Source organism: Strigops habroptila, chromosome 13 (assembly GCF_004027225.2).
Source record: "Strigops habroptila isolate Jane chromosome 13, bStrHab1.2.pri, whole genome shotgun sequence".
In the NCBI taxonomy this organism is placed as follows: domain Eukaryota; kingdom Metazoa; phylum Chordata; class Aves; order Psittaciformes; family Psittacidae; genus Strigops; species Strigops habroptila.
This window is the reverse complement of record NC_044289.2, coordinates 1,015,822-1,031,396: the sequence shown is the minus strand read 5'-3', so window position 1 is coordinate 1,031,396 and position 15,575 is coordinate 1,015,822. Positions and strand designations below refer to the sequence as shown.

Genomic DNA, 15,575 nt, shown 5'->3' with positions numbered 1-15,575 from the left:
ACATCTCAGGCACAATCTCTTTAGGAAGGCAGCAGGTTCTGGCTGGGACTATGAAGTACAGATTGCATTGAAATCACTATTCTCTCTTCCCCAACCTCATATTTGCTCTTTTGTTTTACCTCTTGTGTTTGAACTAGAGGAAGCATAGTACAGGCCAGGGGTTCCTGATCTTCTAATAATTCAGGCTCAGTTTAAGCGAGCCTGACCAACTAAACCGAGAAAGTTATTCTCTCTTAAAACAGAAAAAAAAATTATATTTAAAAATAAAAATGCAACGGAACCAAAACCTCCAGAGTAGAGCAGAGCCCTTCAACCTTAGTGCCTCCCACCCCAAACCAAAAGAGGCTATTTTGCCATCCCCAAGGCAGCACATTCTCTGCAGTGCTTGCAGGAACTCAGCAGGGTCTGGGAGATTCTGCTGTCCTGCCAGCCCCTGGTCGAGGCAGGAGGGACCAGCACCGTCTGGCTCTGTAGTGACAGCGATATTGCTGGACAATATGTCCAGCTGCCATGAAATGAGGGGGGATTCACTGAACTTAGGTTTTTTTGTTTGCCAAGTTCACTTCTGAGCAATGTCTCTGGAACTTGATGGCAAACCTGTAAATACACAAAAGTGGAAATCAGAGATAGGATTAACGGTGAAAATAAAACCAGCTATTAACCTATTTACTTTAACAGAGCCTGACAGAAACAGGTTGTTGCATCCAAAATCTCGCCTTAGGGAGAAGCTCTCACACCCCTTTCATGTCTTTTATATTTCCTCTGGACTGCGTCACATCTGAATGCACAGAGCATGTTTTAAACATACAGGTGGACGCTCCCGATGTCATTCTCATTGACAGCTCCAATCACTGTCATCAAATGTACCCTGGCAAAGAGCCCTGATATAATCTAACCTCACCTTGCCCTTCGCTGCCATCTAGAAACCAGCCCATAACTTACTGATTACAGAGTACGTCTTTCTCCTTTCCAAGGAAATCTTTTTACTAGACCAGCTGGTATGGCAGGGAGAGACAAAACACCTTCCACGCTCCCAAGCCTGTTCTCAAGGTCAGGAATGGGAGTAGGAGATTTTTCATTCACCTTGGAGTATCAGCTTGTTCATTGGCATTGCACGAGTGACTGCATTTGCCATACTTCCATATTGACATGTAACTTTCAGCTCTCTTAAAGTAGTAACTGGGGTATTGATTAATGCATTTTCTACATGGGGATGTTCACCCTGCACAGGAATATCTACCAGCACTGATAGTAATCAAGCAAAGTATTCGCTACATGTATGCATATACAGTACTTTGGGCCCATAAGGATACCTTAGTGTCCCTCTATGAACAGAGATATAAACTCCCCCTGCTCCCCCTCCAATCAAACCTTAGTTTTAAGAAGAGTAGAGAAAATGAGAAAAAAACCACCCCTATTGTCAAGTTGGGTCAGAGGCACAAGAGGATCTTGTCACATTTTTTGCTGTGGTTCGCCATATAGGAAGAAACCTTCAGTTTACACAGGAATACCATATTCCTCTGGATTGATACAAATGGGACCAATACCACAGTGCTGGTAAAAATCTGCAAAAGCTGCTCTTCTGCCTTCACATCTGCAATGCACATTTCCATCACCCTTCCGCAAACTCAACTCCCACCCTCTTAACTCAATCCATGGAGCTACAAATAGGTGACTTCATAGAATCATAGAATCATAGAATCGTAAGGGTTGGAAAGGACCTTAAGATCATCTAGTTCCAACCCCCCTGCCATGGGCAGGGACACCTTGCCCTAAACCATGTGGCTCAAGGCTCTGTCCAACCTGGCCTTGAACACTGCCAGGGATGGAGCATCCACAACCTCCCTGGGCAACCCATTCCAGTGCTTCACCACCCTCACTGTAAAGAACTTCTTCCTTATATCTAATCTAAACTTCCCCTGTTTAAGTTTGAACCCATTACCCCTTGTCCTACCACTACAGTCCCTAAGGAAGAGTCCCTCCCCAGCATCCTTGTAAGACCCCCTTCAGATACTGGAAGGCTGCTATGAGGTCACCATGCAGCCTTCTCTTCTCCAGGCTGAACAGCCCCAACTTTCTCAGCCTGTCTTCATATGGGAGGTGCTCCAGCCCTCTTATCATCCTCGTGGCCCTCCTCTGGACTCGCTCCAACAGCTCCATGTCCTTTTTATGTTGAGGACACCAGAACTGTACGCAGTACTCCAAGTGGGGTCTCACAAGAGCGGAGTAGAGGGGCAGGATCACCTCCTTCGACCTGCTGGTCACGCTTCTTTTGATGCAGCCCAGGATACGGTTGGCTTTCTGGGCTGCAAGTGCACACTGCCGGCTCATGTTAAGCTTTTCGTCAACCAACACCCCCAAGTCCTTTTCTGCAGGGCTGCTCTGAATCTCTTCTCTGCCCAGCCTGTAGCAGTGCCTGGGGTTGCCCCGACCCAGGTGTAGGACCTTGCACTTGGCTTGGTTAAACTTCATAAGGTTGGCATCGGCCCACCTCACAAGCGTGTCAAGGTCCCTCTGGATGGCATCCCTTCCCTCCAGCGTATCAACCGAACCACACAGCTTGGTGTCATCGGCAAACTTGCTGAGGGCGCACTCAATCCCACTGTCCATGTCACCGACAAAGATGTTGAACAGGACCGGTCCCAACACCGATCCCTGAGGGACACCACTCGTTACAGGTTTCCAACTGGACATCGAGCCATTGGACTTGAAGCTCCTTCTCAGATCCCAAATCCTGGATCTTCTCTTGTATTGTTCAAAGCTTGAGCTACCAATACTGAAAACACATTTTTTCTTTATCTTTTTTTATTTGAACTGTATACCACCATCTTCTCACTTTGCAGTCTGAGCCAGCTTTTAATCCATTGCCTTCCACTACCTCAGTCCTGAGGGTACACTGAGGTCATGTTTCCTATATTTTCTTGGAAATCATTAAACATATGGGGAAAGGGGGAGTTGGGTAGAATATGTTTTAAAAGCTTCTGTAACTCAAGACCTGGAGCTGTAAGAAAGGACTATGCACTGCAGCACTGATGATCAAATCATGAGCTGGCAAGACTGGGCTTTCATTCAACTGAACCACAAAAGCACTTGAAACAGTGACTTGCTTTTCTCCCTTTGTTTCAGATCCACCCAGCATCTTTTTTGACATAAAATGACCCATTTTTGTTCTGAATCATCAGCAAAGAAGGGAAAGGAAGAAAAGTGAAGATATCGGTCTCCACATCTTCATCCCGCAGCATGTTCCAGAGGGCACGACTTGATTATAACTTCTCTCACTCTCTCATGACCTCTTGTAAAATAACCCCTCCTCACATCCAAGTTATAAAGCAAAGCAGTTCTTTTAACACTTAGAGTGCATGTTGTCTCTGATAGCAAGATAAAGGTCATCCAACAATGGATGCAATTCAGCTTATCTTGAGAAAAATGATACCTCAGCCACAAATGATGAGGGCCACACAGTGAGTGCACCTTGCCCAAGGTTATGGGGGGATCCACATTAAGCAGAACTCAGGCTCTCCACCCCTACACTGCTTCAGCACACAAGTGAGGCATAACAACTGCTGCCCTTAAATTGTGGATACTGAGGCTCCCCCACAACCCAACAGCATAACAGGACTCATCCAAGGGAGCTGCCTTCCCCTTCCAAACCTCAGGAAGCACTTGTAGGACATGGCTGCACTGTGCAGCTAACCCTAGACTAGTATCCAGATGATGCATCCACATGCAGCAGAAAGCCTAACACATGCCCTAAAGCAGGGCCACTTGTTCAGGTTTGAGGCTGCTTCTTCCTGAAGCCCATGCATGAGGAAAGCCTATTTGGGATCATGCTTCCTCCTCTGCTTTTCAATGACATCGACACAGCACATGGATGTGGGAGCTGCAGCATTGAGGACTGTAGCCTCACTGTGAAGAGTAGAAACTCCCAGCCCTAGGAGGTGCAGGCGCAGCATCATTTCCAGCCTCTGCTCCTGGGAAGCAGCTTTCATCCTTCACCACCCACCTTCCCCTCAAAAGGTTCCCAGCTGTTACACTGCACAGTAGAGAGGCAAACACCAGCAGCATTCCAGGTTCCTTTACGTATCAACAGCAACACCTGAGCCAAGGCTGGATGCAGGTTTAGGCTCTCTTTGGTTGCAGTATGTATCCAGGGAGAAAGTACATCTTGATCCTCTACCAAGGACTTCTGCTAGCCATGAGGCACAGATTACAGGTGAGTGAGAGAGGAGGAGGATGTTACATTTCTTTCCTTTAGACAATGTTTCAGAATTCCTGTGTTGGACAATGGAAAACACAAACGATGTGGTTGTTTCAACTGATCACCTGGCAGAGATTTAAAAAGAAACAGAATGGAGCCAGGAAAACCCAGTTTTATAGATCTGCAGCCTATTTCTTAAGAGCATGAAGGAGAAAACCTGCCTGTACACGTGCTTTTCCCAGCCCCCAAATTTGTCATCTGTACTGATCTTATATCCAGGGGAGTTTCTCCAAGACAGTTCCAGGTAAGTGAGAACATGACCACAATCCTATTTTGTACAAGCCAGATAGCACTAACGCAGCCAAAGCTACAGGCCTGTCTTTCTCTTTGTTCCTAGAGACAAACATAGGAGTCACCAAGTGGGAGAAATACTGGGCTAGTCCCTCCTCAGGACACCCCAGAAATATTTCCAAATAGCAAATTACACATGTAGAAAGACGTGACAAAAGGGACAGGTCTGCTCCACTCCATGTGCTTCATCCCCTCATTTCCATCATTAGCCCTTTTACTGCATACTCATGCCTTCAAAAAAGTGCAATGCCTTCTCCTTATAACATCACCCTTGGGAAGCCAAAGCGCTTCAAATGCAATGGTTTGGCATTAAACAAGGAGAGTTATTGTTATGCTTCTTACCCCCACACTTAAGCTTAATATGGGCATAGATGGGACGTGCGGAACAGACAACTGCTGAAAGCAGAAAAAATACTGAGGTTTCTTGTCCAAGGCAGAAGAGGAGGAGGGGAATGGGCAGGAGGTGACTGTTCCTTAGCCAGCGCTGCTAATCGAAGCAAGCCATCCTCATCAATATCACTTTGCTTTGGCAGCTTTTCAAGAGAGAAAAAAAAAAGAAAGAAAGAATCCCCCCCACACACACTCCCCTTGTGCAACACGTTTAATTGCTCTGTGTGCCACACACCAAAGAGGAAATCCAGGGGGTTAGTGGCAGCGTGATGAGCTGCATCGCCTTTAATGCTTTAAGGAGCGAATTCCTGCAGTTGGGGAGCCGGCAGGGGGAAGGCACGTCCCCCTCTGACCCACGGGGCACATTCTTTGCCACTCCATCTGCCACCCCCAGCTGCTAAATCCTCCGTCACCAGCACAAGGTGATCTCAGACCGAAGCATGCTGCTAACACATGAAAGGAAGCAACTTTGGCTGGGTGCCTCCTCCCAGGCCCCGCTCCCCCTGCGCCCTTCCTCCCCAACATGTTTAAAGCATCTGAACGTCAAGGTACTGAGATATCGCAGGGCGAGCTTCCCTTCCCTATCCTGCTCAGATGGCTCCTGTCAGCAGCTCCCTCCAGCCCTACTCTCAACCCCCTGTTTTCCATGAGGATTTCCCTCCCTCCTGCTCTGGAGCCACAGCTCTGGAGCTCACATTATTTGCTTTCTTGGAGCCTACGGTCTGGAGCCAGTGAGGTTTGTCTGCTTCCCTGGGTTCAGCTAATAAATTGGGATCAGGGGGTCACACAGCAGGGGACTTGGAAGCCTGAGAGCCTCTGACACCATTTTTATTAGTTTTTACTATACATACCATTTCAGGAGCCGGGATGCCGTCCCAGTGGGGCCCTACCCATTGCTTAGTAACTAAGATTTTGTAATCTATGTTTTGACAAGGTCATTTTTTACCTTGGGAGAGGGTGGGGGAGGGAGAACCCCCATGTACATTAATTACACAAACACTGTGGGGACAATGCAAATAGGAACCCATTTCCCTTTTGCATCAGGGATAAAGAATGAAAAATGTTTTTACTATAGGGCTATTACAAGGCAAACAGGACAGGATGTTTTAAATGACACACTGACACAGGCCTGTACTACTTGCAGGTCGGGTGAGTGTATTTCAGCCTGTCCCCTGTTTATTCCTAATAAAACATGCCAGCAACAAAAGCGACCAAACCTGGAGGGAGCCACAGAGCCCTGGTGCCCATGTTATATTAAATGCCCCCATGCCTCTGATGGCAGCATAGGGGTGACCCTGATCCAGCTAAGATTAAGTAACAAAACCTCCACCAGCCTCAGCATCACCGTGACAGTTAACTCTGTGTTTAGTCAATCACTGCTGGCACATGGGGTATAAATTACCCTTTGGCAAGCTCTAGTCCCAGCAGACAGAGGTGTGAAGAGCCCAGACACCCACTGGCCCTTCAGGTCAACTGGAGACAGTTTTTTCCCCTGATATAATGTTTATTAGGCTAACAAGCAGGACAATCCAAAAGCATGGGAAACAAGAAAACACAGCCACTGAGAGCTGGTCAGTGCTGGGACCATTTCATGAGGGCAGGTACAGAGCCAGTCTGCCAAGCCAGGCCTTCTCTCGTGCATTTAGTGCTGCTTTCTTCAGGTGCTGCCTTCTTCAGCTGCAGCTCTGCTGTTCAATAACCCTGAGCATATTTTTCTTTCTTCTTTTTTTCATCTCCTGCTCTGCTCTGATAAATTCATTCTGGAAGGAGGAAAAACATCCTTTGGTCACTGCTACCTTTCCCTTCCACCCTCTGCCCTGATCCAGAGCTGTGTGAGGTATATGCCTCTGATGTGGTTAAAGCAGGACTGAGGTTAAGTAATGCTTTGAGGTCCTTCAGTATGCATTTTGCTGGCTGTCACCTCATTGGGCTCCAGCATATGCTTTGAGGTTAAGCCCCAGTGTTTGTGTTTTGGGCCTTTGTTGTGGTTGCTTGATTTGTTCATGATGGCCTTGGCTCTGCCACCCCACCGGCAAACACAACGTTCACAAAGTGGTGACTCAGGCATTTCATCCCCTGGCAGCAGCAATGCCTGGCAGAGGCTCAAAACAGATCAGAGAACGGGACAACAAGTGTCCCCAAGATGGATTTCAGACAAACAGGGAAAAATGAAAAACCTGAAAAAGCAGCAAAAGAAAAAGCCTGAGATTAACTAAAGAGACAGAAAAACAGCTGGAATGTCAAGTAGAGCCCGAAGAGATCAGACATAAATCAGCTCTGTGATAGGCAAGGAACTGTGCTGTGCTTTGGAACAGCAACGCTCAAAATATGGCAACTCACTGGCCTGTATGGCTTTTTCCCTTGGTTAAACTCAGCCTCACGTCAAAAGAAGTTGCTTTTTGCTGCCAGCACTGGAAACTCAAAGCAGAACCTACAGATCAAGCTGTTTTCTTCCTGCATCAGGCACCAGCCCTAAAAATAAAATGACCCTGGAGGACTCAAAAAGCTGGCTCGCTTGTTTGGCTGATAGCGTATGAAGCAGGATAGCAAGGCTTGTGCGTGTGCTTCTGCAGTTATATGGGCTCTGTGGGCTTTCAAGTAACAAAAATATGTCCCCAGACATAAGGTGGAACGTCATCTGACCTGGTTTTACATCATAGTAACAACTTTATCCCTGGAGGAGAAAAGAGTGATCCTCAAAACGTATCACAGAACCACAGAATCCCAGACTGGTTTGGGTTGGAAGGGACCTTAAGGCTCCAACCCGCAGCCACAGGCAGGGACACCTTCCACTAGAGCAGGTTGCTCCAAGCCCCTGTATCCAACCTGGCCTTGAACACTGCCAGGGATGGGGCAGCCACAGCTTCTCTGGGAAAAGTCTGTGCCAGCGCCTCAGCACCCTCACAGGGAAGAGCTTCTGCCTCAGAGCTCATCTCAGTCTCCTCTCTGGCAGGTTAAAGCCATTCCCCTTGGCCTGTCACTACAGGCCCTTGTCCAAAGCCCCTCTCCAGGTTTCCTGGAGCCCCTTTAGGCACTGGAGCTGCTCTAAGGCCTCCCCTTCAGGAGCCTTCTCTTCTCCAGGCTGACCCAGCCCAGCTCTCTCAGCCTGGCTCCAGAGCAGAGCTGCTCCAGCCCTCGCAGCATCTCTGTGGCCTCCTCTGGCCTCGCTCCAGCAGCTCCACGTCCCTCTTGTGCTGTTGCCCCAGAGCTGAATGCAATACTCCTGGGGAGGTCTCATTATTCCTCTCTTGCCTGAACATACAGTATCAAAAGCATGAACTCAGTGGCCATACAAAACTGTAACATCAATGAGCGATCCCAATACCAGACCATGTGTCTGAACTGAAGCTGTGAATTTTTCCATAAAAGCAAGACATTTTGATGATTCACACTATGTATCACCAGTGATGGGTATTTCTACGTTAACCATGTTTCAGGGTGAATACACGAGAAAGTATCACATAGGGACTTATATGATAAGGTACTCTGTAATAAAATACCAAGTTCATAGAGGGAAGAAGGATGGTCTTGTGCTCAAGCACAGCACTGGAGTCACAAAGCCTGGATCTTGTCCTTGGTATGACCGGTGGTCATCCTGTGAGACCTCAAAAGCAAGACTTATCTTAGCTATGTAGTGTGAAATCACTACAGGGTGTACAGCAATTTACATTCAGAGAGCTTTATAACTCATTTCTGCCTGTTTGATCTCCAGCCCCAACTTTCCTGGCAAAATAGCAATTAGAGTACAAGTGCTGAGCCGGCTCTTTGTTGCTGCCCATGCCCTATCAGACTCAGAAAATGATTGTGACTCAGTCACCTAAGCTCCATTCTGTTTATTCATGTGTAAACTGGGAATCATTATAATTGCTTTCTAAGCATTAATTGATTATTCCTCATCGCACTACTACAGAATTCCTAGAACAGAGAGGAAGAAAACCAACAAGAACAGCAGACAGCAGCAAACCTGCAAACTGCTCAGCACTGTTTGTTTACTTGGTTTTTAATTCTGAGTGCTGACACATGGGAAGTTCTTTCCACTCATGTCCTGACTTCAGTACAGTGTGCCATGGTTTGCTCTGTGACCTCAGTCCATCCATCTACACTTCTCTGTTCAGATATGACTCCATCACAGAAGTGAAAGTCCCCACTCCACTGGGTGCTGAGCACGGGGTTCCTGAACACGTCTATTTATACCACTACCTTATATATTTGCTCGGATCAAGAAATTGTCTATCTTTCACTATCGTTAGGGGGGCAAGACAGTCAGATGGATATCAGTAGATGATGCATTGATATCTAGGTGCAGTTACCTTCTTCTACAACTCCTCTATGCATTTGTCTCCAGCCACTGCTTTCACACACGTATGCACATGTTCTCTGGCTGCTGACATCCTATAACTCTGCATGTCTCCCTGCCTGTTACAGCAAGCAGCTGGAAAGCAATTGTAACCAACACACTGATTTGTATAAAGAGAAATTAATCCCCTTCCTTCTTGGGGCTGGGCTGTCTTGGGTGCAGCATGGATGGATCACTAACGAAAATCCCAGAGCAAATAAGGAACCAAGTCAGAGTGGCAGGAGGTATGTAACATGGGCAGATTAACTTCACACACTTAATCATTTCAAGCAACAAAGTAAATGCAAATCAAACTACAACACTCAGCCCTGGCCCTCTCTTGGGAAAAAAAACTAACGGGAAAAAAGAGAGCCAAAAAAAGCAACCTTTGGAAATCACTTCTATGGGAAGTGGGAGGTATATACTACAGCTTGGTAATGCAAACAGTCTCCTTTTCTCTAATGGGATATATGCCCATCTCGTAAGAAACCCTGCTTTACAGAGACATAGCTTGAGCTTTGATTTTTATGTTGTTAGGCTAAAATTATTTTACTATTGTAGTTATTTAGTCACAGGCCAGTCGGTCACACAATAGTAATTGCTAACACAGAAGATTAACTGGAAATATGGTCTGCATATTTTATTCCTTAAAAATCAGTTTGCTCTCATTTTGGGTAACAACATCGAAATGTATTGAAAGGACAAAGGGAACATTCAAAGACAGTAAGCAGGGCCAGCTAGTAAAGGTTCGAACAGGTATTCTCAGCAATCTATAAGACACTCACAGACTTGTCCCACCCAAAACCCAGAAGTTTCTCATGGTGGAGAAAGTTGTTTGGGAAAAAGACACAAGTGAAAAATGAGCCATTTCTGCTCACAGGCAGCTAAAGCTGAACACTCGTGTCTCCTCAGAGAATGTCTGAATGGAAAATCTGACTGATCTGGCAGAGACCATTCCAAGACAGTGATACTGAGTCATAAAGCCAAGCCATAGCTACCACACAGCCTGATCCAGCACTCCTCAAGTCAATGGGAAAGCTCTGGAACTGGTCCACACAAATGAAATCAAGTTTGCAGCATGGCTGTTATTAGCTCAGCCCCACTGGAAGAGTTGGCAATGAAAAGCTGCTGCTTCCATGAAGACTCTTCCATCGCTCTTATCAGTGTTATTTCTGTCCAAGGATGTTCTGCAAATTCAGACAGGCATCAAACTGAGGAGTGTTCTTTGGACTTTGTTGTTTGAAAAGAAGGGGGGAGAAAACAGTTTCACAGCTGTAGGTTGAGCACGAAAAATGTGGCAGGTGACAGAAAGAGGGTCACCACACTGAGAGAGTGTCTCTGTTTGACAGGGTATGAGCTTGGTTTGCTGCTATAGTATGTGAATTTAGTGGTGGTAAAACAGGGGAAAAAATGCTGGTCTATTTAAATCTTGGGATGACGAGCTGCAGCATCCATCATTTAATAGGAAAAAATATTCTCTTTCAGATAAAGAAGCTAACAAAATCTACACAGACGACAAGCCCTAACAGAAATCAGACATGGAAGAATAAGTCGGGATATAAGAAAATAGAAGCTCTGGAATGGGCAGTGAGCAAGCCTAATTGATCTCCTGATGAAAAGCACATCCCTTGAAGTCAGACATCTCTTTCAATAGGGGTAGGGACCAAAAAATGACAAAGCACAATTATCTGCCAATTGAGGAAGAGAGAGAAGAGACAGAGACGAGATTGTATGTTATAAGACAAAAGAAAAGTGATAAAGGGAGCCCTTGACCTCTCTCTCTCAGCTCTCAGTTTTGATGCAAGACAGGAAGAGCAAAGGTAGTAACAGCTTCTTGTGCTGTAATGCTCAGCTCTCACTTGGAAGGACCCTAGGGAGGTAAGCAGAGCACCCAACCATCATCTACAAACAGCAGCATCAGTAAACCCTGCCCTTGATGCAATTCCAGTAGATGCTATGGTGAGTATGGCACTGAATGCAAAGGGAGGATGGGAAGAAGAAATTCTTTAATTAACTATACACCAGTGCCAAAAGCCTGGGTAATAAACAAGAGGAAATAGAATTAGTCATTTATGAGCACTAATTTGTCCTAGATGCTATTACTGAACCTTGTGGAACGATCTGCATGACTGAAAGTTTAAATCAATGGTTATAATCCACTTAGATAGGGCCCAGGTCTTAGAAGAAAATGAGGAGTGGAAAAGATGGCATTACCATTACAAGTCACTCCTAATTATGACATCCCCTACCATCATACTAGGAAGCACAGCAACTAATACATAAACTGGTTGTTTATCAGGTGTAGGATGAAAAGATAATCTAACCTGAAGGTCTCCCATATGAGAGGTTGATGCTAACCCCTCTTAGAACTGCTCAATATCCAAGCTGTAATCTTGGTGGAGAATTCACCACGGTGGGGAAAACCTCTACCAAATTACTCTTGACAGACAGAGGAACCAATCATCCAACAAACAGCAATAACATAACTACAATTAATTATGAGTCAGTCACCCTTGTTACAGGCAACAAGAGCAAGCTATGTAAACTAGTAATAATACATACTTGGTGCTCTGAAAAGCTTCCAGCTTTATTAAACCATTAAGGGCAATTCAGTTGAGGGAAAAAGTCTCACTGACCAAACATGTCCTGGAAATGTTTATGAAGGTCCTACAAAAAGCCCCAGATGCCACAACCCAACAGTCAACAGAAGAGATGGTACTGGTGAAATAAATAATCTACACTAACAGATTGCAGAAACCTAATAAAAGCAAGGAAAATTATATACCCAGAAGAATAATGCATAAAATAGAGTAAATCTGAAGTTTATCAGGAATCTTAAAATGCAATTTGTGCTCAGAGCTAACACTGAAATGCAAAAGACTACTACTAGAGGAAGACATTTTTCAAGACAATACATCTTAGCAATTCCCATCTAAGAGATCTCAAAGTGGGAAGCAAATGCTTTTGGCATGCCTTGGAAGAAGTAAGATTCTAGAAAATAAACTTGATGTCATGCCAATGTCTTAATACAACGAACAGACACATTATTCAGGCACCAACAAAAACAAACTAACCAAAGGAATCATGTGAACCTCAAAACATGGAAATGGACAAATGTATAAGCAATCACCATGAGTTTATGGAAACTACAGCCAACCAAATCCATTTCACTTCTCTTATGAGATTATAAATGGAGCTAATAAAGTCAATAGCTTATGATCAGATTTCTAGGAGGTATTTGAAATCGGATTTATACAGAATTGAATGTTACAGAATGGATCAAAATGCATAGGTCTATTGTACCCTTTGGCTTCATAACACATGGTACTAACAAGGCTGGGAACTGCAGTGCAGGGGAAGAGTTGACTGCCATCATCAACAAGGGAGAGCAGACAAAGGCACCCTGCCACTTCCATTACAGCAGCACCTCTACTGAGGCTATTTACAGCCTCAGAATGGATGGAGTTTCCAGACATACTTGGAGCTAGAATAGTCTGGGCTTAACAAGACTTTGCAAACGTGATAAGGCATAGTTACTAGCCTAGTTCATTGTCTCCACAATTCCTCTTCCGGAGACATGGACAAACACCTGAGGAATGGAAACACGAAAAGAAAATGCCTTCCAAAAGCAGTATACTTTTCTGAGGCCAATCAATAACTATGCTGACTTTTGGTAGATCGCGGCGGTGTCCCATATCCATCCCAATATGTCTCTGTTGGTATGAAACAGCCAAGTTTTTCACTTGGCTGAAGTCGCACCCCTTATTTGCTGCCGTACCTTGCTCATCTCCAAAATACACCCTGAATCTAAGGATCTAACAAGCTGTGGGGCCCATATCATTGGTATTGGAAGATCTTCCAGAAAGCAAACCAAAAGCCTGTGTGATACATACAGTGCTCTCTGCTGAAGACCACAGAGAACAAGAAGTGACAATCGTTGTTCACTGGTGTTCTAGCATGCATGGCATGCAATGACCTTGACCCTCTTTTTAACCTCTGACATGCCATGCCTTGATGCCAGCCCTGCAGGGTTATGTTAGTTAAAGCTTCAGTGATTATTTTGAAGTGACAGATGGAGTGTCAAAGCAAACAGCATCTGTCCAAAGGGCCGCAGTAGGTGATGCTTCACAGAGTATCTCCTGAACATCTGCAGTAATTAAATGCTTAAGCTGAACAAAATTTAATCTTGCAAGCTGTGTTGAATCAGGTAGAGTTCACTGCACAGGGGCCCTTGATCTGCTCTATGCTCCTAGAAAATAGTGTTGCTTCTCCCTAAGCCCTCTTCCCCCGAACTTCAGAGCTGTGGAAGCTTGTTTGTTCAAAAAATAAGCATTTAGAAGCTAAATACCCGGTCTGGCATCACGAAGTTGTTTCCCATACCTGAAAGGAGACAACAATCAGGATTTAAAAGTGTGCATCTCTTCCCCCTTCTTTTATGCAAGGGGTAGGTTATTTTACCAGAATGGAAGGCTTTTTGGCTGTGTTTGTTTCTTGCAGAACTCAGTAGTGATATCTTAATAAAATTGGGTTTTTGTGAATCCCAGGCAAGCTGAAAAACATGAAGAGATGATGTTATTCAAGATGATGTGGCCAATGGGAAAAAGCATGAAGCAAGTGAGAAGTGGGAAAGGCCAGAAACTTATCAAAGCGTGAGACAGTTGAGTTTGATGATCAGCAATGTTAAAAAGCCCAGTGCAGGGATAAAATGCACTCCCTTCCCTCCCACGGAAGGGAGACAAAGCTCAGCAAGTCAGTACCAAAGACACAAGTAGAGACCATCTAATTTGCTTGCATTTCACTTACCTGGGGTGGGATCCACCATTCCCTCCTTCCTACTTGTGGCATTCCCAGCAGTTTGAATTGATGTGCCTAGTAGTTCACTCGAGTCTCTCATTTTAGAAGTACAAGAAGTAGCTCATTTAGGAGCAGTGATGAGCAATTTGAAGGAGACTGTCACAAGTACAAACCAACAAAGCCGTCATAGAGTCAAGCCAAGTAGTCAGGAGGCAGACAGGTCTGTAGAGAGGAGATATTGCTTCTTGAAACAGATGATGGCTTCTTGAAATAGGTGATCAAGCCTTGCTGTAATACTCAGACCTTACTGTAGCCACAGTTTCCTGGCTACAGAAAAAAAGAACATTGATATGTCCTTTCCAAGACAGAAAGGGGAAAGGAAACGAAACCCCTTTGTGCTGCACGGCAGGGAATCATTACTATAGAGGGACAATTTTCTCAGAGTCCCAAATATCTGGTAACCCTGATCACTCTGAATAGGGAACAGGTCAGAAGATAAATGTTCAGCCTTCGGCACTTATTACTCAGAGTGCAAGGTTCTCATATGGAGGTTACCATATAATATTGGATTATGGTAATATATTACATTGCATTGCTGATAGGGATTTTTCATAGGTTTTCACGTTCATTGCTTAGCTTTCCATAGTTTATATTATTTTCTTCTATCTATCTAATCTATCATGTTTCTCAGGCGCCTATCACTTTGGTATCCTTCTTCTAGAAGCAGTAATGTATTTCTTACACATGGGATAGATTCACCAGTTACCTGCCAGAACTGCTTCTTTCCCTCTCATTCTGCTGGGGAACCCAAAAAAAGATGCACTGTTGATTTCATCCTTTGCCAAAAGCTGAGGCTGTTGGTCTGGGAATTGCATGTATTAGGAAATCCATTTGTGCTCCCTCTTCTTACTCAATGTCTTTTCCTCTTCCAGCTTCAGAACAAAAGTCTGCAGGTCACACCAGAAGAGGGTAATTCATTATTTTTCAGTTGACAAAGTTGAGGGTGAGAAGGAAAAGAGCTGAAACAACAGAAATGCTGATCTCATTCTAAATCACAAGTTACATTTAATTCTCTGTTGGTGTTTGTTCATTGCTCACTAAACCTAAACTGTTCGCACATCTGCCGGGGCAAGTTCAGAGCCATAAATGCCAGCAGGGGTCATAACTGGAGAAAAAGCAGAAGATGAACTAATGGTTGGAGTCAAAGCTGGTATATGCCCACAAGTCCTATTCGGATATACGTGTGCGAGACCTTCAACTCTCCTTGCAAAATTGTGATGACACTTCAGAACACCCAGCAAATGTGCTCTCCTAGATGTGAATTACTGGGAAGCACAATGGAACGGCCAGCCCAAGTTTGTCTTACCTCTGGAATTAAAAGCTTTTGATTTTAGACATAGTTCATGTAGTTCTGTACTTTATAAGATTATCAGCGTAGACTTCTCCATGTGACAAACCCTGGAGCCACTATCATGGAAGGCCTAAACTCTCTCAGCAGAGTTAATC

The 15,575-nt window shown here is 44.8% G+C and overlaps 1 long non-coding RNA gene across 2 annotated transcripts; it reads right to left on the bottom strand.

Moving 5' to 3' along the window:
* Positions 1-6,422: 6,422 nt before the first annotated feature.
* Positions 6,423-15,131, bottom strand: LOC115615404. 2 transcript variants are annotated; one of them, XR_003994040.1, is made up of 3 exons: positions 14,836-15,131; positions 14,079-14,291; positions 6,423-6,699 (listed from the first exon to the last, which is right to left on the bottom strand). It is a non-coding gene; the product is annotated as an uncharacterized LOC115615404 (long non-coding RNA). The 2 variants fall into 2 exon arrangements; XR_003994039.1 differs by having other exon boundaries at positions 14,079-15,131.
* Between the last annotated feature and the right edge of the window lie 444 nt (positions 15,132-15,575).